Source organism: Colias eurytheme, chromosome 14 (genome assembly GCF_061535395.1).
Source record: "Colias eurytheme isolate Ceu_HAF_F1 chromosome 14, ilColEury1 Martin Lab GWU primary, whole genome shotgun sequence".
Classification (NCBI taxonomy): Eukaryota; Metazoa; Arthropoda; class Insecta; order Lepidoptera; family Pieridae; genus Colias; species Colias eurytheme.
In genome coordinates, this window is record NC_142993.1 from 5,058,309 (window position 1) to 5,083,528 (window position 25,220).

At 32.3% G+C, this 25,220-nt stretch overlaps 1 protein-coding gene and 1 non-coding gene across 2 annotated transcripts in view; both read right to left on the minus strand.

Moving 5' to 3' along the window:
- The window catches only part of LOC149902862 (uncharacterized), a 102,289-nt gene that overhangs the window by 24,559 nt on the left and 52,510 nt on the right, over positions 1 to 25,220 (minus strand). The gene's annotated exons all lie outside the window — the stretch shown is intronic.
- TRNAG-UCC (transfer RNA glycine (anticodon UCC)) lies at positions 24,112 to 24,183 on the minus strand. Its single transcript has one exon. It is a non-coding gene; the product is annotated as a tRNA-Gly (tRNA).

Genomic DNA, 25,220 nt, shown 5'->3' on the forward strand with positions numbered 1-25,220 from the left:
TTTGAAAGCCATTTTAATGATATAAAACACTGTTTGGTTAATTAATACGGCCGTTCGACAATCATAAATGTCACTTTTACACACTACATAATTCTTTCACGATCGTTTGAGTCCCGTGAAATACAGCGCGGGAGGAATCTTTCTTTTATCTCTCGATGTCGGTGATATATAGACCATGTGCTTTTATGATATGTATCTATTAATTCACGTCGGATGTGTCTTGTCGCCTTGATAAATTAATTTATGTTGATTTTTCATACATGTTTCATAAAATTTAAAGATATTACAGCGAAGTGAACTTAAAAAGAATCAACTATTAGAATTATGTCTTTTAAATTAAAATAAATAAAAAGTTGAAAGAATGTTTATTTATATATTTTTTAGTAATTTTTATAAGTTGATTTTATCTGTTTGCAATATTTTATAGCTTCCTAGTGCTTGTTTTCCTTTTATATAATAAACAACGGCGGTATTTAATTGAAACGATAGATTTAAAAAGTTTTGTTACACCGGACTATTGCATAGAGCATAAATTGGAAACTCCGTATATCTGTTAGTTTTCGTAATTGATGCCGCAAAATCGTGAATTCATCGTAGTACCTACTATAGCTCAGTTCGTGCCCAATTAAACGTCGGCGAATGTGGAAATTGTGGCTTTACGACGAGCTAAATCCTAGTTAAATCTAATCAACACCTTTACAGTTACCATAAATTCAATTGGAACAATTGAATATGTAATAAATCTATATAAACATCGAAATATTGCTCGACATTCATGTATCGTGTATGGATTAAGTGAAACATATTGGTTGGAAAATTTATCCATATTCTTACGGGCGGAATACGGAAAGTTTTAGTTTGGAATTTTGTTTCTGCATATTTTAATAAAATATGTTTGCATGTCCGTAGGTACTTGGAGTTTAATAACTATTGTTTACCACTCGTAACAAATCAATATCCGATAAACAAGTAATGTTTTCAATAAACATATCTGATTAACAGAGACCTGTTTGAAATTTACATCTAAATGAGAATCGTTACTCCCAACATGTACTAGGCTCACATAAAAAGCAATGTTTATATCAATTGCATATGACAAAATGAGTATCCGCTTGCTAGTCACATGCGATGATTGCCTCCGACGGTTCCATCCGTGATGTGTTTGCATCTAGGTCAGGCAGACCATTAGACTCGATCTAGTCCTGACTCCTAACCCTGCGTTGAGTTGATCGGATTTGACATCCAATGCAGTTGGTATAAAATTTTGAATTTTCCTTCAAGTTTATCGGACAACCATGATATGAAATAGATTTGATATTTACATTGAAAATGGATAGAATCAAGTATACAGTTACAGTTGAAACGGTTTTGAATATTGGGAATTAGGCTTGATTTACTTATACCTATTATATTAACAGCATTAAAATATAGTCAACTGTTACTTGGATTAGGATTTATGGACAGTGGACAAAGTGTTAGTTAAAAAAGACCAATTATTTTCCATCGTCGCTTTCAATAATAATTCGCTGAAAACTCATAATTCTCTAACTAGAGCTATTTTTTTAATTCGATTTAGTTAAGGCTCATAAATAATATAAGTATTCTCGTATACATAACTATTCACACTACTAGATTTTCATCTCAACAGCTTTTATAAAATGCTTTGCAGCTTTATAAAATGGAGAAAATTTAAGAGATATTTTTTAAATTTATTGTTATCAATCCAGCCCCCACGATTGTAGATATATATTATCGTTTACGAGTCAATCACTTTTACGCCCTTATCTTGACTTAAATATCAAATAAAATTACATCGAACAGAATTCTAAATTTATCTGATATACCAGACTCCGTGGGTCTCATTTAATTCCCTTTATATATTATGCTTTTGTTATCTCTCTCAATGAAATATTTTAAAAATAAAAGAAAAGCTTGTAAAAATAACTAAGGTTAGAATTCATCAAATTTAATAGCGGCTTCGTGATATAGAATAAGAAGAAATTTTACGAAACATAAAGATAAATAGCACTTTTTAGAAAGATATTAATTTTTTCTACAATATGAAAGTGAATTGAAGTAAGTAACTTGATTAAAAATACAATTCATTTATAGTTCATTAAAAACAATAGTAAAAGCTTTTATAATAGATATAACTAGTGGTCCGCCAGAGTTACTTTCGCATATTTATAATATTAGTATGGATTTTAGCAAATAATACCATTAATTATTTATTATAACTACTAGTAATACTAATTAACACTAATAATAATCTTCATCGATTTTACCAAAACATCAACAGCAATATACAATTAACTTCCCACGTCACGGTACACTTAAGATCAACAGTTTTGAAATTCCACTAATTCAAACCCAGTTTGTAATTGGCTTGATAATATTAAAAAGTATAACGTCAAGACTCAAGTGTCAGACATTCACCTGGTATGGTAGTCTTGCGCATACCTCGCGGCATCCCGTAGCGTTGGTAATTAATTATTTATACGCACAATATTTGTACTTTTGTAAATAAAACGTGCTTGGATACTAGGTATTTTATATTAGAGGGAACGAGTTTAATGAGTCATGCTGAACCTATTTTTTTTTCAGGACACTTTATCTTACTTAGTTTGGTTTTGAAAAAGGTAAACTTTCGGAGATTAGTGGCAATGGGGCTCTTAGGGGTTTAGGAATACAATTAAATTAGCCATTTTTTAAATATACACATTTCATAGTTCAACTAAAATTGGTGACTATATCAGTGAAAAACGGGAAGTTAGCTATGGTGTACCTCAAGGCAGTGTACTCGGCCCGAGTCTCTTTTTGGTCTACGTAAATGACCTCTTTAGTATCTCCTTGAAGCAAGGTAAAATTTTCTCCTATGCTGACGATACAGCTCTAATATTCACTGGGAACAGTTGGCAGGAGGCTCAGTCAAATGCTGAGGAAGGATTAAAACAAGTAATTACTTGGCTTCAGAATAATAAGCTTTCCCTAAACATAGCAAAGACCAAGTATATACTTTTCTCCCAAACGCGTAATCGTCCTGAGCAAATTTCATTGAAAGCACATCTGAGCTGCCAAATTTCTTCCTGTGCATGTCCTGAACTGGAACGCGTCACCTCCATCAAGTACTTAGGAATTATCCTAGACAGCAGGTTCTGCTGGAAACCTCACATTGAGTATCTAAGTAAGAGAATTCGAAAGCTCATTTATGTTTTTAAAAATCTCCGAGAAGTGGCAGATCGTGACCTAATAATTAAAGTCTACAATGCACTATGTAAGCCACTACTAACCTATTGCTGCAGTTCTTGGGGAGGTGCTCCAAGTACCAATATGTTAATTCTGGAAAGGGCTCAAAGAGCGGTTTTGAAAGTCGCCATTTCCAGGCCTTTTTATTTTGGTACATCAGAGTTATTCGCTGAATGTGGGGTACTAACTGTAAGACAACTTTTTATTCAAAAAATTCTCTTAAATCAGCACCAATTAATCAGTTCTAACCCTATAGGTAAAAGAAGGAAAGATAAAGTCTTCTCTAAGCCCAAAACAAGCACTAAACTTGCTCAACGCCAGCAAGCATTTCTTGGACCTCTCATATACAATAGAATGGCCAAAGATATTGTAGCTCTGCCTTCGATGTCCATAAGAGATGCCAACAGTGCTATTAGAAACTGGTTGATTGAGTGTGATTATGAAGCTATTGAGAAAATGCTTAAAGTTATAGTCTGATCCATGTTATTTTCTCTGTCTTGCCACAAATCGTACACACACGCACACACACACACACACACGCACACACGCACGCACACACGCACGCACACACACACACACACACGCACACATGCACGCACACACACACACACACACACACACATTCACACATAGTTACACACTTATAAATAAAGGCGTTAATATAGGCGCAGATTTCATTTAGTTTATAAATTAATTAATAAAAATGTAAATTTAATCTTAATATGTATAAATAATGTCTTATCTTTATGTATAAATAATTTTGATTGATAATATCAGATAATTTTTAATACCTGATATATAATGAGTACCACTTACCTTATTGTGTTATCAGGAAGGGTTGCACGCCTACGATACAAGCTGTCTTAGTGTAGGTCTGCAGGTCATATTATCTTTTTAATCATCAGGTCCTATTATGATATCCTTGTATTTTTATGTTTAATTAATTAAGATAATTATTTCTATGTATTTAATTTTGTATTTATGGTGAATAAATGATTATGATTATGATTATGATAGTAACGGAAGCAAAATCTAATACCTTTGTCAAAACAAAAGACGTTTATCTAGAGCTTATGTAGAGCACATAATTATACTGTATAATTTCAATTAAGATCTCTAAGCCAGTGTTTAGTCACACCCCGGACACTCCATACAAAATGATCGTTTTGACAGTCACACTGTAGAGACTGCAAATGTGTGTGTTAACGCTTTATGGTTGGCACATTTGTGACTAGCGTAAAAAAAATTCGCGTTTTTCTGATGAAATACATCCGTAAACAGCACAATATCTAACCATTTTCTACGAAAAACGATAATCACAAATCCAAAATAATAAAATTACTTTAAGTCAATTTGATTAATGTTGTCAATCTTCGTTTCGTATCGTCCTTGCAGAAAAATATGGCCCATTTTATGTCTGATCGCGCGGGGGTGAGGTAAGTTTAATTTTGGCGGGAGGCGGAGAGTGTCCGTTCTGTAGCGTTTAGCTACTATTATGTATTCTGTGGTTTAGTTAAGATTATTATGGCTAGATACGGCGTTGGATATACACATTAGCATAATATTTAATATTATTATAATTATACATTTAGTTTTTATTTAACCTATTAGTTTTCACCAATTTAATAAAAAATATCATCGATTGTTATTGTTGACATAATTTTAATTTTTAATAATCACTTATTCCTTCAATACAGGAACATTGAAGAAATTTTCCGAACGACATTTCAACTAAAGGTAAAATAAATATTGTCGTAAAACGTATAAGCCTTGAACAAACTCGAAAAAGTCATATCAAAATAAAGTTATGTGCGAATCCGTTTGGCCACAGCTCAAAGGACAAGACGTGATCAGAAATATTTGGCATTGCCTATTCATGACTTCAGTACATATGGTTAACTTTTCCACTAACATCCAAGAACATTTACGAAGTTAAGTATTTCTTGGATAGCTCCGCTTTCTTGGTCCATGCTTTCTTGAATTTTTATTATTGCAGTCGGCTACAAGAATTCCTAACTGTAGATAAATTAGATTTTCCTTCTTACGAGATAAATTACGGTATCCTTATGAAAGCTAGCAAAAGGAATAATAAATACTTTAATAATAAACAAGAGAGTCTTTGGTATCAATGGTTGGTATAATGCTATACCTAACTAACATTAAGTTCAGATAATGAGCGATATAAAATCTAACTTCTAGACATTAGATACAATTACTATATAACGCAACACCTTAGTCCTTTGCATATAAGCTTTTCAAAAATACATATAAGCATTTAATAACATCCAAGTTCGAACGTTAGATATGTAGAAAATATGCACAGAGGCTTTTCTATATCATAATCATCAAAAAGCTCTCTTAAAAATCTATATTCTATATACCTATCGCTTTACATGTTTTTGAGCCTTATTATGAAATTTTGTCTCTACAAAACTGTTAACAAACTAACTGTTGTGTGTACGTGAACCAGCATCTCCACAACAAAAAGGTAGTCGAAAAAACTTGGTACATACCCGCTGTACTAGCTACTATGCTAAGCGAGGTAAAACTTGTGTCCTGCTTACCTTCGTCTTTGACAATAACGGATCGCTAAAATGACTTATAATCCGGTTTACTTTAAGCAATATTTATGTACAAATATACACCTTACAAATATATTCGTTAATTATTTTTAATGTCCTTTTATATAGAAGTTAATTAGAAGTTCATGTAATGTTTTATGTATTTGTAATATTTATACTATTTTGGTGTCATGAGAAAATCTCACACAGAAAGTTTTTATAGCGGACTTAGGTAACGTTCCCTAAGGGAGTTATTAGGCAAACAAAGAGGAATATTATGGCGCTACTGTTTCTTATTTGAATTCATTTGCTCTTTTTCAAAAATATTTTAGAATAGAATAGAATAGAATAAGAATTTATTCGCAGTAAAAATCAAACACATAAACAAAAAATATTTATTATAATAATTGTAATATTTTTCACATTTATTTTATTTTTCCGAATAGAATAAGGAAGTTACCTATGTATTTTTTCCATGGCATGAATATTTTCATATCGGAAAAAACTTTTGGTTTATTCCCTGTTTGTTTTCTTTTGATATCTAAATCGGCTGCTAATAAATGATATCTTTATGAACGGATGTGTATTTTTATTATTAACTAGCGGTCCGCCCCGGCTTCGCCCGTGGTACATGTTTACGTTTTCTCTACATAAGAACCATCCTCGTACTTCAAGGAATATAATAAAAAAAGAATCATCGAAATCGGTTCAGCCGTTCTCGAGTTATGCGCTTACCAACACATTTTGCGATTCATTTTTATATATAAAGATAAAAACATTTTATTTGAAAAAGAACACACAAACAAATGTATTCGTACTCAATCTATTACTGTAATAATGTATTATTAAAGAAGCTAAAATATTTGTCTATCCATACTTATGAATGGAATTACTGCTATCTTAATTACTTCAAGATATTAATATCCTTAATCGAACGGAAATAAAGCGGTCCAGATTGGGTAATTAAAGTGCTAATAACAAGTAGTTATTGTATGTATCACGATAAAATTTAGCATAGAAATATATAACTTGTTTTAGATATTTATGGGTTCGCCTTATAAGTCTGAAGTCAGTGTTTGAGAGAATTTATACAAGAAATATAGGCGCTACATTCACAATCAAGTCAAGATTGTTGAACGCTTTTTTAAGTGCATCACGGCTTGTAAGGCTTTAGGCCGCTTTCAACCAATAATTTTTAGGCTGCTATTTTTTATGTAATTATTGAACAATGTTTTATTCATATTCGTGTTCCAATTTGTTACGTTTATTAATCATAACATTATTGTTGATATTAATAGAATCGAAGTAGGTGTAAAAAATTATATTATTTTTCTCGTTCTGCTCAGAAGCTTATTGAAATATTGTGTATTGTGTGTGATGACAAAATAATCACCAAATCGTTTTTTCGGGCTACATTACCTAATAATAATTTTTTGTTGATATTTCTTAAATACAATATTATGTAAAAGCAAAATTTTATTAATTTCTGTTTCTTAACATGTTTTCTTGATATCCATAGGGACTATATTTAATACGGAGGGAAAGCTAGAAAATAGTAATTGTTTGAACAGCCGACGCAACATTGATTGATCCCAGAGCTTTTGGCCATGCCTCAAAAATTATTATGCAAGTGTATAAAATAAGTGAATGTTGAGCCTCCAGACGCAATAACACGTGCTCAATCGTGATTCTATCATAGAGGCACGAGTGATCAGTTTGAAAAAAGATCGGACCAAAGCCATATGTTGCTAACTTACACACCAACTACTTATAGGGCACTTCACTCTATAGCGACACTTATTTATTCAAGTGTGTATGAAGTTAAAGTTCGCGCGGGTTGCATAAAGTTTACGAGTAACTTTCGTCGGCGTTTGATATCGTTCGGAACGTAGGCGACTGTCTCGCAGCTAGCGAGCGACCGTAGCGCCGTCGTGTGGAGCTTACACTGATTTTTTGTTGGAGGCATCGCCGCTGGCTTGCCGCCTGCTCCAGATTCGACGACCGGTGTAAACGCGACTCAACTCTATTATCCTCCCGCGAATGTCGTACCCATATTAACACATACCTCATAGCCTGCACTTAGCTCTTTCAACTAGTTGGATTACTTCACTTACCTGTTGTGCTACGTGTCCAATACAATTACGTACTAATGCCGTTTCGTAATCGATACATTCGATATTGGCTCTTATTAGTTCCGATAACTTTTGAGGGCAGAACGGTTCATATTTTGTTTTGCTCAAACTATCGTTGATTGCCGCATGGTAATTTTCTTGCTAAAACTATTTCGCTTAGTGGTAATGAATTAGTGTAATTATTCATGCAGCATTGCATCAAATGCCTCCAGTTATCTAGCTAATTACTTTATGTACTTGTTCCTCAAATGGAGTAAGGAGGTTACATTAAATGAGTATTTGAAACTTACCTGAAAACAAGTTTAAAAATAAAGGATACTTTCATTTAACATTGTACCTATGATTACTATTCGACATTGTTTGAATGCCTTCAGAAATATTTTTTTCCTTTTGTTTAATACTAAATGAAATATATACCAAATGGTGTCTAATTTAGCTTGGAAATAAAATTTCCATATAACTGGAAAGATATAGCCCCACAGAAAAAGACAAGTGAACACGTGCCAGTTATTATTTCTCGCGGCACAGAGCACCATATACAAATTACATATTCTTGTAGGAAAAAAAATCGTTTCATCAAAAAAACTATATTCCATTAAGGACGTTTAAGTGTATTAACTGTGTACACACAAATACATTTTGATCAAAATCTTTCATATACATTCATGTTTGTATTCGCTTTAAGAAGTAAAAGCTAAAATATTTATAGTGTCACTCGAGACAGTTGCAAACTGCTCCACGAAATTAATCTTCTCAGATATCGGTCGGCTGTTTGACATCATATCTCGTACATTTCTACCGACATTTATTTAATTTCAATATAATCTTCTAAAGGGACTTCGGTTTCACAACTTCATAAAACATCTTTATCTCGAGTTGACGGAAATCACTTCCTAGCTCGGCGGCCAACTTAATTATAACTCAGGCTTAATGGTGACTTTCGATATTTCTTCATTCGTTTCACATATTAATTACCATAGGATATATTGTATTAAATTTGTTTTAGATCGTTGAATTTCTAAAGGGTATGTTTATAATAGGCCACAGGTGCTTTCATCTGAGATGGATTGTTTTTGGGTCTGAGTCGTAAACACTATTCCAAATACGCTTTTATTTTCGATCGTAAAGAGAACCTTATTTGAACTCTATCTCATTACATATAGTTAACCGTTCATATTATACCTACTGATGATAACAAACAACATGATATGATGTTACCATAAAGCCCCTAAATTGTATACTTTTATCTATATAGGTCAAACAATAACGTGATATTTTGATCAAGTAACTTACTATATATTTTACATAGGTAAATAAGCTGCGTATTTTAGTAGATATTGCACTTAACAATATTATTTACCAGAGTTTACAGAGCTTTCGAAACATTGTTATTGAATATTGGGTGATAGTGACAGCTGTGTTTGGCCTTATTTCAACGAGTAGAAAAACGGTTGTTATTGAAAATAATTAAGCAATTTGTGTAAAATGTCGTTTAATTAAAATGCTGCTGTCCCCGTATTCTTGATTTATATCTGTAAGTTATTTCAGCCGATTCGAAAGGGTGTATGTTTTGATGGATTACATTTAATTACAAAAATATGAAAAATACATAATTAACATTATAAAGCGAAATAGGTATATATACTGCCTACAGTAATCATTGGCCTTTGGTGCTTTTGTTAGACGATTCTAAAATGTATCACTCAAGAGGGTTAGGTTATTAATCATTTCCACCTTTCCTTCTCATGCTTCTATTCATTCGTTAAGGATTATGAGCCGAAATTGCATGATATGCCTATTTTTAAAGAAAATCTATTTAGGTAAATTATATCATTTACTACCAAACTTTATTTTAAAAATTAAATCAAGGCAAGTCAAAGATGGATCTCACACACACCTCTCTCATCACTTTCATCAGATTCCTTTCAAATCTTATTTATAAAGATAATTTTTATCAAGTAAAATTTGTTTTAATCTTCTTTAATTTGGAGTTTGGACATTATATTCGTCATGAAGAGCACTTACCGCATTCTGACATTTTCATTCATACATGATGCGTTCTTATTAAATTTAAGAGTACGGAAATATAATTTTAAAAGGTCCAATTAATTATTCACCAAGTTGTAAGTGAAATGTCAAAATTTTGTAATTATTCTGGGAAAATGTATTTAAAATATTTATCATACAACTAGCGGTCCGCCCCGGCTTCGCCCGTGGTACATGTTTACGTTTTCTCTACATAAGAACCATCCTCGTACTTCAAGGAATATAATAAAAAAAGAATTATTGAAATCGGTTCAGCCGTTCTCGAGTTATGCGCTTACCAACACATTTTGCGATTCAATTTTATATATTAAGATTTCTGGCAGTTTTATCAACGGCAGTATTGTATGTTTATTAAGAATAATATATTTTGAATATATCTGCATAAAATTTTACAATACATTTTCAATATCGAATTTGATATAACTTCAAAAGGTGAAATTTGTTCAAGGTGCCGCTTTTAAATATCACATAAACTTTTGTTTTGTATATACCAATTTTAAACTTATTTTGGAAAATCTTGCGCCCTCTCTCTCTTTCCATACTTTTAAATTGTTAGGACATATCAATAATTTATATGTAGGTAACTACTGCAGTTTTCAGAATAATACCACACATGTTGTAAAAAAATGTGTGAATCTTCATTTCGTTGTTGAATTACAATGCTTTTCATTAGCGGAAACCGCTTGTAGGTAATAATGTGGAATTCTGCAAATATTTTACAGTAACTTTACAACGGTCATATTGGAGTGTCGCCAAAAGTATTATCACAGTATTACCATTATTTCCTACAGTAAGGAATCGCCTTTGATGTCGGGCGATGCCGCCGCCAGCGTAGGTAATGACGCTGCCACACGAAAATACGCTAGGGTTGCAACAAATGGGAAATAAAACAATTGTGATTATTAATATTATGATGAAATCTTTATTCATATGTACATTCAAAATAATTGCGATTATTAAATCTGATGTAATTATTTGTTCATAAATATATAATTACAGATATTGCACTAATTACATTTCCCGCAGCCGGAGGCCCCAAAAGAAACTCAGATATACTTAGAAACTACATTTAATGACTAAAGTGAGACTTTTACACCCATGTCTGCACGATGCAGACCGGAGTTAAAGAATGAATTTATACATTTTAATAATTATTATAAAGACGTAAGCTTGGATGCTAACTCAGGGAAATAGGACCCACATTCTATTCCCGTGCGAACGGCGTATTCATCAGTTTCGTATGAAGGCAGGGCCGTAACTCCTCCCGCCGAAGTTCAGCGACCATTTTTGAATTTTGTGAAAAAATGTTGCTGGAAGCTGGGGCTCATCTGCTCATCTGTGGTCTTCTATAAAGTATGTGTCGATCTGCGTCACATCGTGTATCAAATGGCCAAAATTAAGACTGCACCAACCAGAATTATTATACGTTTATAGGGATAGTGGTTTGATATATTACAGGATCCTTTTCTATAGCGATAGGGGTTTGCATTAAAACTTGCTAAGTATTGGATTTTGTGCAAATCTTCCAAATTAACTGAGTTGAGAATTTCTTATCTTGTATATTTATTTCTAATGTCCTTGATATCTGTACCGCTTATCTTCAGTCAGTGGCTGTTCCTTAATTTTGTCATTTACATTATAGGTCTTGAAATTTTCCGACTCGAACATACATCCAGTAGGTATAGTTAATAAGAATGTACCTTGGAGTATCACGAAGTCCTCTTGTTGCATTTATAGTGAGATTTTAGATGAGCATGGTAAAGATAATTAAGTATGTCGTTCATCTAGTTCTTGCGTCGTTTCTTTTGAGAGTGAAATAACTCTTATATATTATACTTCGGGCATTCAGCCTCTATGTACAAGAATGAGTTACTGTTAGTTGCTATATAGGGATAGGAGAGGATGAGGGCCTGCCTATTTTTTTTTGAAAAATAGCTAAATGAATTAAATCAAGAATAACTGTAGAAGCTATTTTAAAAATTATTACAATTTGCTTATTCGAAAAGTAGTATCCAGGCTTAAGTATATTATAATATTCCCTATCTTTTAATTTTAATATTTGATTCTTATCATTAATGTTACCTACCTAATTTCTTAATCATCTTCCTAACTGTTCCCATAACTAACATAGAATGATGATTAGCCGACTTAATGTATCAAGTAAGATTATTGTCATTTAATTTTTTTTTAGAATTGAATTAATTTGAAATTAATTTTCTTTTGATTTTCCACTATATGAGAAAGAATGTTTTATATTAATTATATAAAACAATACAATATCTAGTAATTGATGATATAAACTGAATGCTGATATTTTTTGAAACGCTTTAATGAAATTGTAATATTTTATAGAATCTTGAAATCCAAATTAATACCGGTAATACCTATGATGATCGATCTTAATCTTCACAGTCAGTAAAGCTATTTAAAAAGCATAGTGTGTAAAGTTCGGATCATATGTATACCGATAAGGCGATTCAATTGTAATACGAATAATTCTCGGAATAAAAATCAGGGTCGTACTCAGTTGGATATAATTCGTTCATTTCACGCATTTTCAAATAATTTTGTGTTAAAGGTAAACCTCTAACGGGTTTCGAATTACTTAAATGTATTTATCATTTTTACTTATCATTCTTACTAATTGTTTAAATTATTTTTATTCTGTAAATAAGATGCATTTAATTCTCCGTACAATAATTCTAATGATTAAATTTAATTTAATGAAATGAAAAATTTATTTGTCACAATTTTTAAACGTTTTTTCAATTGAAATCGGCCGCATACATTGAATTCTTGAACCTAAGGCCTCCTACAAACCACGAATAAAAGCTTGTAGAATTTTTTTTATATAAAGTGTACTTTTTGCCTCTGTGATGGTTACAACCGATTCATGGTTACAACCGATGCCAAATCATTATATAGAGTGGTTTTGTCTTTTTGATCCTGAAATTATTTATTAATGGATTTTGAATGCCTACTCAATTTTGGGTATGCAAATCATTGATTAAGAAATTAGGCTAATCACTACCTTCAGCATTAACTTTATAATATTATAACTTTATAATCTAGTTAGTCTAATTAATTTTAACATAAATCTCTACTATTTTTTATAACTAGTCTACGAGCAGCCTAACTCAATGTAGTGCTCTCGGGAATTTGACTTTCACGGATGGAAAATCATGGAAAGGAAATTAGGACTAAAAAATAATATAAACTAGAAAAAGGAAGCAACACAGAAATATTCTATGTACTTACCAATAATTAATCTGGTTACTTTTTGGGATCGATGTTTGATTTTGCCTCCAGGCCGCAGAAACCGTAGATTCTGGATCCTCAGCTCCGTACCGATAGCAAGGTTACTATCTATGCCACGTTTTTTGAGGATCCTACCGACTGCGCCAATTACATTTCCCGCAGCCGGAGGCCCCAAAAGAAACTCAGATATACTTAGAAACTACATTTAATGACTAAAGTGAGACTTTTACACCCATGTCTGCACGATGCAGACCGGAGTTAAAGAATGAATTTATACATTTTAATAATTATTATAAAGACGTAAGCTTGGATGCTAACTCAGGGAAATAGGACCCACATTCTATTCCCGTGCGAACGGCGTATTCATCAGTTTCGTATGAAGGCAGGGCCGTAACTCACTGCTAAATATTATTTACGTGGACACTTTATTTTTGGATGTTCTTAATTGTATATTATAACATTTAACTAATTAATGCATTCGCATTGGGATGTACAATCTGATTAGAAAATAATGAGGACAACATATATACATAGCTTTGATTTTAATTCAACAGATACAATTAATACAATCTTTCTGAAATATTGTTTCCTTCTGGGATTTCAATGTAGATTTACATCCGTAAACCGAACAGTTTGTGCGCGCCATAATAGAATATGTAAGTACCTATGTATAATAAAATTATTACACAAAAAATACGACTGCGTCATCCTTTCGCGCTAGGTAAAGCAAACTAAGCGTGTTTGCTTTACGCGGCCCGCGTCGCCCGACCCCCGCCAGTTCCCCTCCGTTTCTCTGCACAAGTACATTCGTCGCACTACTGTAGGAAATAATGGTAATACTGTGGTATTATCATTGAGCTCATTCATGGAGTTTCTATTTGTATTAATGTAAAAACACACTTCGAATTTTGTATCCACAAATGAAATAAAACAATTATTGATAAATGATCTATTGTATATATAAGTACCTAATATTATAAGTTTTTAAATTTTGCAGCAATTAAAAAAAATAATAAATAATTGTTCTCTAATTACCACCTGATACAGGGAACCTCTGAAAATCCACGCTGTGTCTGCTTTGCAGATGCAGCATTTGTTGAGAGGTCTCCCTTTCTGTACCAACTATTATTAGTACCTAATATTTTAGTTTTAATTGCTTTTAACCCTACTTTTGTACTTTTTAGTTAGTTGATAGTCTTAGTTGGTACATGAATAAAAGATTTATTTATTTTTTTCTTTCTTTTCATTGATCAACGATATTGCTATATTAACCGATTAATCGAAGTATTTTGCGCGCAATCTTGATAAGTATACTATCCATCTCGCATTAATCTCAAAAGCCACATTTTTAAATAAATTTCGAGGCTTAAGAATATAGACAGTGAAACAGAATTCTCATTACGTATTTTCCAGCACAAAGTGGTCTGTGTAATTAAAGCTCGCCGGAAAAATTTCTTATTTTTAGCTTGTTTAGAGATAAAGTGCGCTTAAGTGAAAATTGGATGTCGTATACAATTGAAAGGAAAATTAATTTAGTTTGTAAGCTTGTTAAATGGAATGATAATGCATTTTTAATTGTATTTTTGATAAAAAGAATTTTATAGATTATACTTATAATATTTTTTATATGTATTATTGGTACGATTATTTTATAAAATCTTGAAGTAAGGCTTGCAACGTTATTCAAAAGATATTTTTTGTAGGGCGATAGATAGTAATGTAAATTAATTTAAATTCATAGTAAAGTAAGCACTGTAAATCAAATTTATGTAAGTACTTTGTCCTACTAACTTACGACTCATGGGTTAAGAGGGTAGGTACACATTTTCCTGCAATTCTCCCCTATATTATCGAAAAAGTTGTATAATACGTTTTCCATGAAAATGTTTGTTTATTTACTATCTAATGTTTTTCATTATTATAACCCACACTTTTCTAATTGAAATTTACTGTTCCTTAATAAATTTTTAATTTATATTGACCATAATTAGTTAGTTACATTTTAAAATCCCCAATCACAATCTTATTAACAACCAAATAGGGAGACAGCGAAATTGGACTCGATTCTTAGTTATAATTCCACACACCAAATCCCTATTTAATTCTGGTTATTCCGTACATTCAGCAGTCTGCAAATCGTGATTTCCACGAATCTCTACAGTTTTCTTTCGAGTATTAGTGAGTTAGAATAGTCAGTGTGCTCATCGTGGAGTGACAAATGAAATTGTTCTCGCCATTGTTGTAGAACAATGTTAATGTTATGTGTTAATTAACTCATGTATAAACATGATGTTGGCGGTCTCATAGAGACTTGAATCGACTGCATGAGTTGCAGTTTTGTATGGAGTTTGAAAGATTTGATATATTGACAGCGATGTGATGAGCATATTTGAATTATTATTGTTAGTGTTATAAACTCTTCTTGCCTTATTTAATTTAAATACTCTCGCATTCACATTATACTAAACAAATGTACATTGTAATAGGTACATAAATAATACGATATATCTGGCTATTTCTCTATGTTCTATTGACTTATAACTCTAAGGAGCGATTAATTATTGTTTTATTTTTTAATGGCTTAGTACATACCTATGCTTTACAAGATTGAAATCAAATGATGCTCGAATATGAACATTTCTTATTTTGAGCTTTTATGAAATAAATTGAACTAGTTCTAAAACGATGTTAAACAGCCCAACTAAACTAAGTATATAAAACTCGTTTAGATAAGCAAAGAAAATTTTACAGATTAACCGCGGTTAAAGTTATCTCTTATCTCTGCTGACCCTACAAATTAGTTTTCAACGCGAGCAAGATGGAAACACGCTATCAATCACACCTGTCAACAAAATGAAGATGCGTTTCAAGATTATGCGTCGAAAACAAAGTCGCTGTCAATTTTGCATTATTTACGAGAAATAAATTACGTGAGTTGGCTTATTTATTGGCAATTATAAGTTATTCCCTTCTGCGGTGAATAAGCTTTGTGTGAATTAAGAAATGACTTGGTGAGTATAAATTGTAAGGAGAATTTATTCTCTTTTCCATTGTAGTCGTTGGACATAAAATATGGATTAATTATCAAATGGGTATTTGTATTTATTGGTTCTGTATGTTGTTTAAACTTTTTGGTTTTTATATACAGTGCCAAATATAGTATAATTTAATAAAAGATTTGTTTATGAGCATTCTGAAGAAACCTGAACATGATATTTAATATGGAAACTATTTCAATAATAGCGAATAGTTATTTACGTTTCAAGAATGATTCACAATAATAAAGTTATATTCGTCCTACGCGTATAATATGCAGCATGTGTTAGCCATTCGGAATACCTTACGTAGTACTTCTAGAAAATACGCGAAAGTTCACTTAAATTTTATTTTACTGACTTCGAAACGCTTAATGGTTGTCTATAACTGTAACTTTAGTTGACTTCAATAAGATATTAAAAGTTTGTCTGTGATCACTATTTATTGTGGGTATAAATGTATTAGAAAAGGTTATCCGAATTAGTTTTCGGTTGAAATAGGGGAATTAGTTTTGCGGGGAAGTTTATTTATTATTTTTGAATCAAATTTTTATATTATCGGTTCTTATAATTGTGCTGATATAAAATTATTAAACAGTTCCGTATGTTCTGCACATTGAAATCTATTTTTAATTTACGAATAAATAAATAACTAATTTAATAATAATAATATAGATAACTTGAAAAAATCATCTATATTAATAGAATAACAGTTCTAAAGCATATCAAAATCGGACATCCGTTTTATGTGATACATTTGGTTTTCCCGGTTCATAAATCATAATGATGTCTTGTTTTTGAACACCTTTTTTTCCTTAGGTACAGAAATTTTCTTTTCTTCTTAGTCGTTTAGTTTCCATTTTAATCCTGATCTAAATGATTATTCCGTATAATTATAATATAAATAGTTTCTGCTTTAGAATACCAAAAACGCAAATATTATAATACCCTTGACAGGCTTAAATACAATTGAATGTCGAAACAGTTTTAGCTGAAAGAGTAATTAAATCCAAGAGTTCAACAATTAACTTTAATTGAACTACGCCAAGTTTCAATTTAAATATTTCTCACGTAGATTTCGTGAATAAGTTGTAATTTTATTTTTCTCTACGGAGACAGAGTATAATATTTTAGCTACACAATATTTCAATGTTACTTTGAAGTTTGAACTCAAACGTGTTTCGTTTATGCGTATATGTTTTGCACCTAAATGTTTTATATAATTAGATCATAGAATAATATTTACGCGTATTTTATTTTTAGATATTCGATAAGCATGTGTTTCTTATAATCTGCATGTTTTTAGATAAATGTCTACTTTTCAAATCGGAATTTGTTTATGACATCCTTATTTATATTATGAATGCAAAAGTGTGTTTTTTGGGATTCGTTCAGGTCACAACGAATAGTTTTGTGTCTTAAGATACTTAAGAGGAGGACCACATTTACCGCAGTGAAAAATCTTATTTCTTTAGGGATCTCCTTGGACTAGGTGAGCGTTAAGAAAGCTACTAGGTCAATATTAATAGTTTGAGCTGTTGTAATTAAATAATAATATAACCTCGACACATAAAAGTTTATATTTAAATGAATAAGTTTAAGGGCAAATCATTTTTACATTTATTTTATACCATTTTAAATGTATAGATTTATGTCCTGTGAGCTTGCCAACTTGTTTTGTCTATATAGTGAACAATAAAATTTGATGAAGGCTCTTATGTCTGTATGAAAAAATTAAATTTTCGGGAATCTCGAAATGCGTTGACGGGATTTAAAACATGGTGACTAGCCTTTAAATCGCAAATAGCGTTAGACAGAACATTATTAATTTTTCTGTATTTTTAAGTGTTACCTTCATAAAATATAAATTTAGTATATGAGATAAAATAATACTACTTCAAAGCTATATGATAAAATACACATTATAAACAACCTCCTTGTAAACTGAAAAATAACAGTTTTATAATTGTCTCTCTGAAAACTGTTTAAAGTACTAAGAATGACTGCGATTAATATCAGTACAAACCAACAGAACGTCGTTGTTCCCGGACGCAATTTTTAATAGAATAGGAAGCATTAGTTGCAAGCGTTCTCTGGCAGTGGAATTAAGAGGGCAACTTTGTAAGCTTTTTATTTAATTAAATGTTAAATAATAATTAAATAAATGAAGTAAATACTATGTTTATTAATGGTTTGATTTGCTGTTGAACTGCAGTTGCAGTTTGCAGTTGAATACTGGTAGAGACCTGAATGGAATCAGATCGCGCGGCAGGTCACCAATGCGCTGGATCGACCAAGAGAAATCTGCTGTAGGAATTCGCGTATCTGACTGCGCCAGACAGTCTAGTAACAGGAAGAGATGGCGGTGTGGACCGATGTGGACCGATGTGGACGTCTCAACGTGACCACGACCGCTCTGCCAAGAGTGAATCGACAAAGAAGAAAAGACCTGTCATAGATTATTTCCAAGATTTAGAAGCAAGAGCTTTGCTATTGTCTTAGCATTTAAATATAGAGCTCCATCATAGTTATTTTTTTGTGTGTAATTTTGTGTTTACACCCTTTAGTTTCTGTGATCTGTGGTTTACACACATTTTTTATGTAAATTGTCATGATTTTGTATTTCTATTTGCATGTTAAAATGTTTTAATATAAATTCATTACACTACGAAAAAATGTGAAAATAATGATGTTTTTATAAATGTATAAGGTCGAAATATCATGCACGCTAAAATCTTCGAACTCAAACACGATGTAAAACAGGCTTATCTATATTTCAATTATAATTTCTTAACGCTTAACATAGTATAACCAGAAATTATTATAAGTATTATGAATCGTTATTAAACACATTATGAGGCTTAGCTTTCTCATAGTTAATTTTCAATTTAATTGGAAAATATTGTTAGCCACCCCGTATCGTCAGAGTTCATAATTGATGCGAATATAAATTAACTGCAGCATTATACCTTTTATGATTTATTAGTACGTTGAACCCAATATTTATTTGAGTTTCCCTGTTCTCCATATACCGATATTCTCAAAGCGTTATCTAGGGGTCGATTCATATTCTTACTCTGCGTTATAACTTTGGTTGCAATTCCACGAAAAAGAAATATTGCCGTTACTATTTCATGAGGACAAAGTTATACTATACACCGTACATTACTTTTTAGACAAATTTTTAGCAATCAGCATTGACATAGGAAATTATAGAGCAATGTACGTCGTAACTGGGATAATAAATTATTATTATCAGCATTGCTCTGTTTACAAACAATGTAACATAGTGAGTCCCATATTTTAGGGGGCCTCAGAGAACATACACTCATACATTCTATATAAAGAATGTTACTTGCACCGTTTCCATAACTCACTTGGTGAATCGTCGACGAATATGGTCGAACAAATTAATCTTATTGTGGAATACGCGTGCCAGAATAAGAATGCAATTGACAGAACGGATACATTTTTTATGTATAAGTAGGTAGGAATTTGTTTTGCCTCGTTCAAATGCTAAATATTTGAGCAGATTTATTAAATCTGTTGATTCTTATTTACAATTCATCAAAAACATGCTTTTGTTTATGTATAAAATATATTTTATATAAGAATGTCTTTATGAGCGCACTTGATCTTATCCTGACTCGGATCACACATTGCAATAAAAACTGTTTGTTAGGAGAAAATAGACACAGTAGGTAGTGTAACTGCTTGTATGAGTTAGATACAGATATTACACTAACGTAATATAACAATTGAATAATAGGATACGTATAAGACCTTAGCTACCTTAAAGTATTTGTTTCAAGAGAGCTAAAGCTAAAGCTTGTCAAAATAAATTCCCCAAAACAAGTGGTCTGTTCAAAACAGGTCATCGGGCTAAGATACAAAACACACATATGAGTAGTGTATTAAATTTATTGCTGTTATCTATCCTCAATTGACAAACTTCAGTCCTTGGAGTATTCACGCACTACGTACTATCGGGTCGTCATAAATTGTTTGTTATTGCCTTAAGTAGTATTTTATGACGGCATTACCCTGGTTAAGGGCATTAATTTGATATATTATATGTCGTCAATCGTACACAATACGACGTGTCAACAATGTAAGGCGTTAAGGTGTGAAGCGTGTCAAAAATGATTGCGATCAAAAAATAAAGTGAACGTGTATTATTCGTGCCTCAGAGATTGTTTAAATCAACTGAAGGGGAATAAGTGTGGCAGGTTTTTGTTTTGTTAACATTTATTTATGTGAAGGTTTAAAAACTTAATAAATAAAAATAATAAAACCTTTCTTCTTCGATTTGGTGTAGCTCATTAAGCAATATGTCTATACAGTTAAAATTAATAATATTTATCTTATACATATAATAAAAATATCACGGTTCACAACTAAAGATGTATGTAATAGAACTGTGCAAAGAAGGTTACGACCTGTTTGACATAGTGTCTGTTAATAGTTGCGAATACAACAAGCACTTAGATTACCCTTATCTTTGAACTGATTTAGTGATATTGCTGAAGGCATACACTACTTTTCCATTAACCCAGAACACGTTGATAGGTCTGTCTTCCGGTTTAAACAAAGTAAGCAACGTGATCTTGGTGTTATATAAACTTGTCTCTCTTGGAATTGAAAATGTTTTTGAACTGAAATTCTGTATTTTTGCTCGTATATCGAAGTAAAGAATACTTCATCACAGAATGATCATTGATCGTAATTTATATCCTTGCATTAAACAATAATTCCCTATTTGCCAGAAAACTTGATTCAACAAATTGACAATTTATTTAGGTATTACATTTTTTTCGTATTTATTTTATGTAAATTAAATACCCATATGAACGTTCCTGATTATAAACGACTCAGTACATTACATAGAAATAATGTAATTAGTATTTAGTCTATAATCTCAACGCATCTTAAATAGTTCAATCTGACTTTCAATGTGGTAATTTAACGCGTCGTTTAAATTGTCTTATTCCTAATACTTACGTTTTCAGATTCGAAAGTGTTATTGGATGTCTTCATTGAGACAAAATGTCCCTAAAATGTCGTAAAATTTGCTATTCCAGACGTGTTGAATCAGCGGCTATATTCACAATTTAGTACAAATTAGATAGCGACATATAATGAGTACCACTGTTTACCATATAAAGCCTTTACATGCAGCTCTATCCATCTTTATACGTGATTTATGTCAAGGATCGGTTATGATTTATAAATGAATAAAAATCAACTGAGAGATTTATTGTTTTCTTTTTGGTTTATTTTCTCATATGTCCATATTTGTTGAAGATAATACATTTAATGGTGACGGATCGCGTGATTCTGTCAAGGATATACAATATACATGTTTGTTTTACACCCGGCGATATTTATTTGCACGTATATTCATGTAGCTTTAGTCGTGTATTTGCACATTCTAGTATGTGCAAATACAAACAGACTTGCTATTAATTAATCGTTAAATCTATGTTCCAAATGTAATGTAGGTATAACGGTGAAACATTCCTGTCGATATGGGCCATTGGAAAATTTATAATTAACTAATTACTTCAAAGGCGGAATCTGTATTTTTTGCTTCGTAACCGTTCGTTTATTCGAGAGATAAAGGAGCGAGCTTGAAGTTAATTTATACGACATTTGAGTGATGGAGATTTTGACATGCGTTTTAAATCATTCAGTAGCCGAACCCATTAAGACTTTATCTCATATTATCTCAAATATTCGAACACACCAAAGCTTTTAATATTACGGTTTATTCACCGTTCCGTCTGGATGTTTTCTGAATATTGATAAAGATTTTATGCACTAGTCTACCTTTGGGATATGTAAAGACACGCAGGGAACGCAAAACAAATGCGGTTTTCATGTTTTCTTCATGAGAGCTCGTGGATATTTGCATTTAGATTTTACGTTTATGTATTTAATACTTACTCATTGAAGTCAAATTTTGCTCTCATTTGGCTGAAAGTATATTCTGAGTAAAATAGGATATTTACCTTAGATTATCCAAGATTTTACTCTGGAGTATGGCTATTACCCCTAGAATTATCAATTTCTATTACGCAAGAGAGCTTTCTTTAGGAATTTCAACACATATGGATTGAGATCGACTAAAATCAACCAATAGTTCACAGAAACCTGTGAAGCACTGGGTTTTACTAATGACAATACGTTTCCTATAAAAGTTCGCCAACAGAGACAAATCAAGCACAGAGGACCATTTTGACAGATGCGTAACAAACCACGAAGAGATAAAATGCAGTAGGTATTTACAGATTAACGTACTTTTAGAGATGATTTATAGGAACATCGCCTTCAGGACCTTTCACAAAAATCTTCAGCTTTATAAACGTAATGTTGAAATCACTATTAACGTTAAGATCAAAAAGCGGTAAACATACCAATAGCTGGGTCCACACCGGCCGATCCAGTGATCCCGCGATCCGCGATCCAGGATCGCGGAGCATGGATCGTGGATCATGTTAGGCCGATCCACTTTAAAAACTTGCGATCCAAAATATGCGCTCCAAGTGATCCTAAGGCGATCCGTGATTCAGCCAGTCTAACTCTTGTACGATATGGAGTCACACGTACAACGGCGGCGTCTTGCCGTTGCAGCAGTAACTTTTATTATACTGAAATGTTTGCGCAAAAAATAAAAAAAAAGAAATCGACGGTTTTGGGTGAAACAACTTTACAAAAATCGAGGAATCTGGGACTCAGCTGTACGCAGAGTTAGTTTCAGATGAAGTGGAACACAATTTTGCAAGAATGAATGCTATTCAATTTGAAATATTCGACTTTCTGAGATGTCCATGGTGAGGTGGATCGCGCGATCCAACACAACCGTCCACACCGCGCGCATCACGCAACTGAGGCACCTTTGAAGCGGGTACAAAAACCGCCCGCTAACGGATCGCACGAGGTAGGGATCGCGCGCGGCAAAACGCGTGCATGGATCGCGCGCGGCACGTCCACACCGCCCGCATCTTTGGATCGCGCGCCTGCCGCGCGCGATCGGATCGCGGTGGATCGGCCGGTGTGGACCCAGCTAATTGGGTATGACTTGGGTAGATATGCAACGTTGTGATTTATTTGCTACTAGCGGACCGCCCCGGCTTCGCCCGTGGTACATGTTTACGTTTTCTCTCCATAAGAACCATCTTCGTACTTCAAGGAATATTATAAAAAAATAATTATCGAAACCGGTCCAGCCGTTCACGTGTGATGCTGTGACCAAGGGAAATATGGATTCATTTTTTATATATAGAGATGATTCCTTCTAACTAATAATGATGCCTTTATTATCAGTAAACGTATTGCACAAGTTATCTTATTAAAAGTTTGCGTGTGAAATCAAGAGTCGATAGCAGGTAACAGCTGCAATCTAAGGATTTTACACCTCACTGCCCTCTTTAAGTTTGCGTTTCATGTGCTGCAAAAAAGTTAATCTTTAAAACCCGTTCCATTAACAATAAAGCGGTGCTTAAATTCAAACAACCACTTAATACGACATTTTGTGTGAGTATTTGTAATAATCAGTTATTATACAGCATGTTCAGAGAACGGTACAACGGTACGGTACGGTAAACGTCGTGAGGAATTAAGTGATTAAGGTGCAACGAAAACTTTTAACACATATTTTAAGTAGTCAAAATTAAGCTTCTGTAATTATAGTTTTTAGAAGAAGAAGCCTCTTGTTTCTTTTATTATAAAGAAACAAAGGTGGACAAGAATATTTTACTACCTTATAATTAAGCAATGTTTATCAACTTTTGCAAAGTTGTCTAAAAAATACATTAGTATGTAAAAAAAATATGCGTTGGCCGGGAATCGAACCCGGATCAACTGCTTGGAAGGCAACTATGCTGACCATTACACCACCAACGCAGTTGTAGCACAAACTGATTAATACAATCACATAGGTCTATAAATTATTTTGTTTACCTAGTTGCAAGTGAAGACAGTTTTCCATTGTATTTATTCAAGTGTAGGTATAAACGTAGTTATATGATTGCTCTATTTTTATATTTTAGTAGAAACAAAAATCAAGAGGTTATTAAGATGAAGTAAAGACTAACGAGTGTAGTACTTAAAGCAATAATTATTAACAACGAAGATTTAAATGAAATGCACATTCTCACATCACGTACAGGCTACCTAGTACCTATGTTATTTTGATCAAATTAAACCCATGTTATAAAACTTGATTGATTACTAACTTGATTTTTATTTTTATTTTTATTTTATTTTTATTAGTTTCCAAACAGCTTATACAACAATATAACAAACAAATTATTCAAGTACAATTATTAATAACGTTCTATGTATAAGCCTATTCTATGGATACACAAATGTTTAGAGTGTGAAAGATGTGTGATTGCTGCCTAATTTTAAATTAATTACCTTCACGTCACGTACAAACGGTAAATGTGTTGTTTAGGTAATAATAACACGACTGTCGACTGCCTAATTATTTTCAAAAGCAAGCTACTTAAAAATGTATGAAAAATGTAAAAAAGAGGTAAATTTTTTAAAGCAAAACAAAGGAGCTGAATTTTCAATTTGTTACCGGAACGATAATTCGTTTTGTGTCGAAATTCACCTTATTATCTCACGCGAAAGTCTTAATTAGCGGTGTTAATTTAAATTATTTAGCTCAGACAATCACTGTACATATTATCTTTTCGAAAGGAATCTCTGGAACTTGAAGATTTAAACCGCTAATAACTAAATTAGGTTCGAGATTTGAGACTTTTTATATCTACGTAATAAAAATACCTCCAGTATATCTCGGAAATCAAAATACAGCACTTTTTTTTGTTTTGTAGTTTTTGATATGCATTCTAATTAATCATATGAGGCTATAAATAAAATTCAAACAATCTATTCTACTGTATGTACCATGCCTACTTAATATCCTTAAG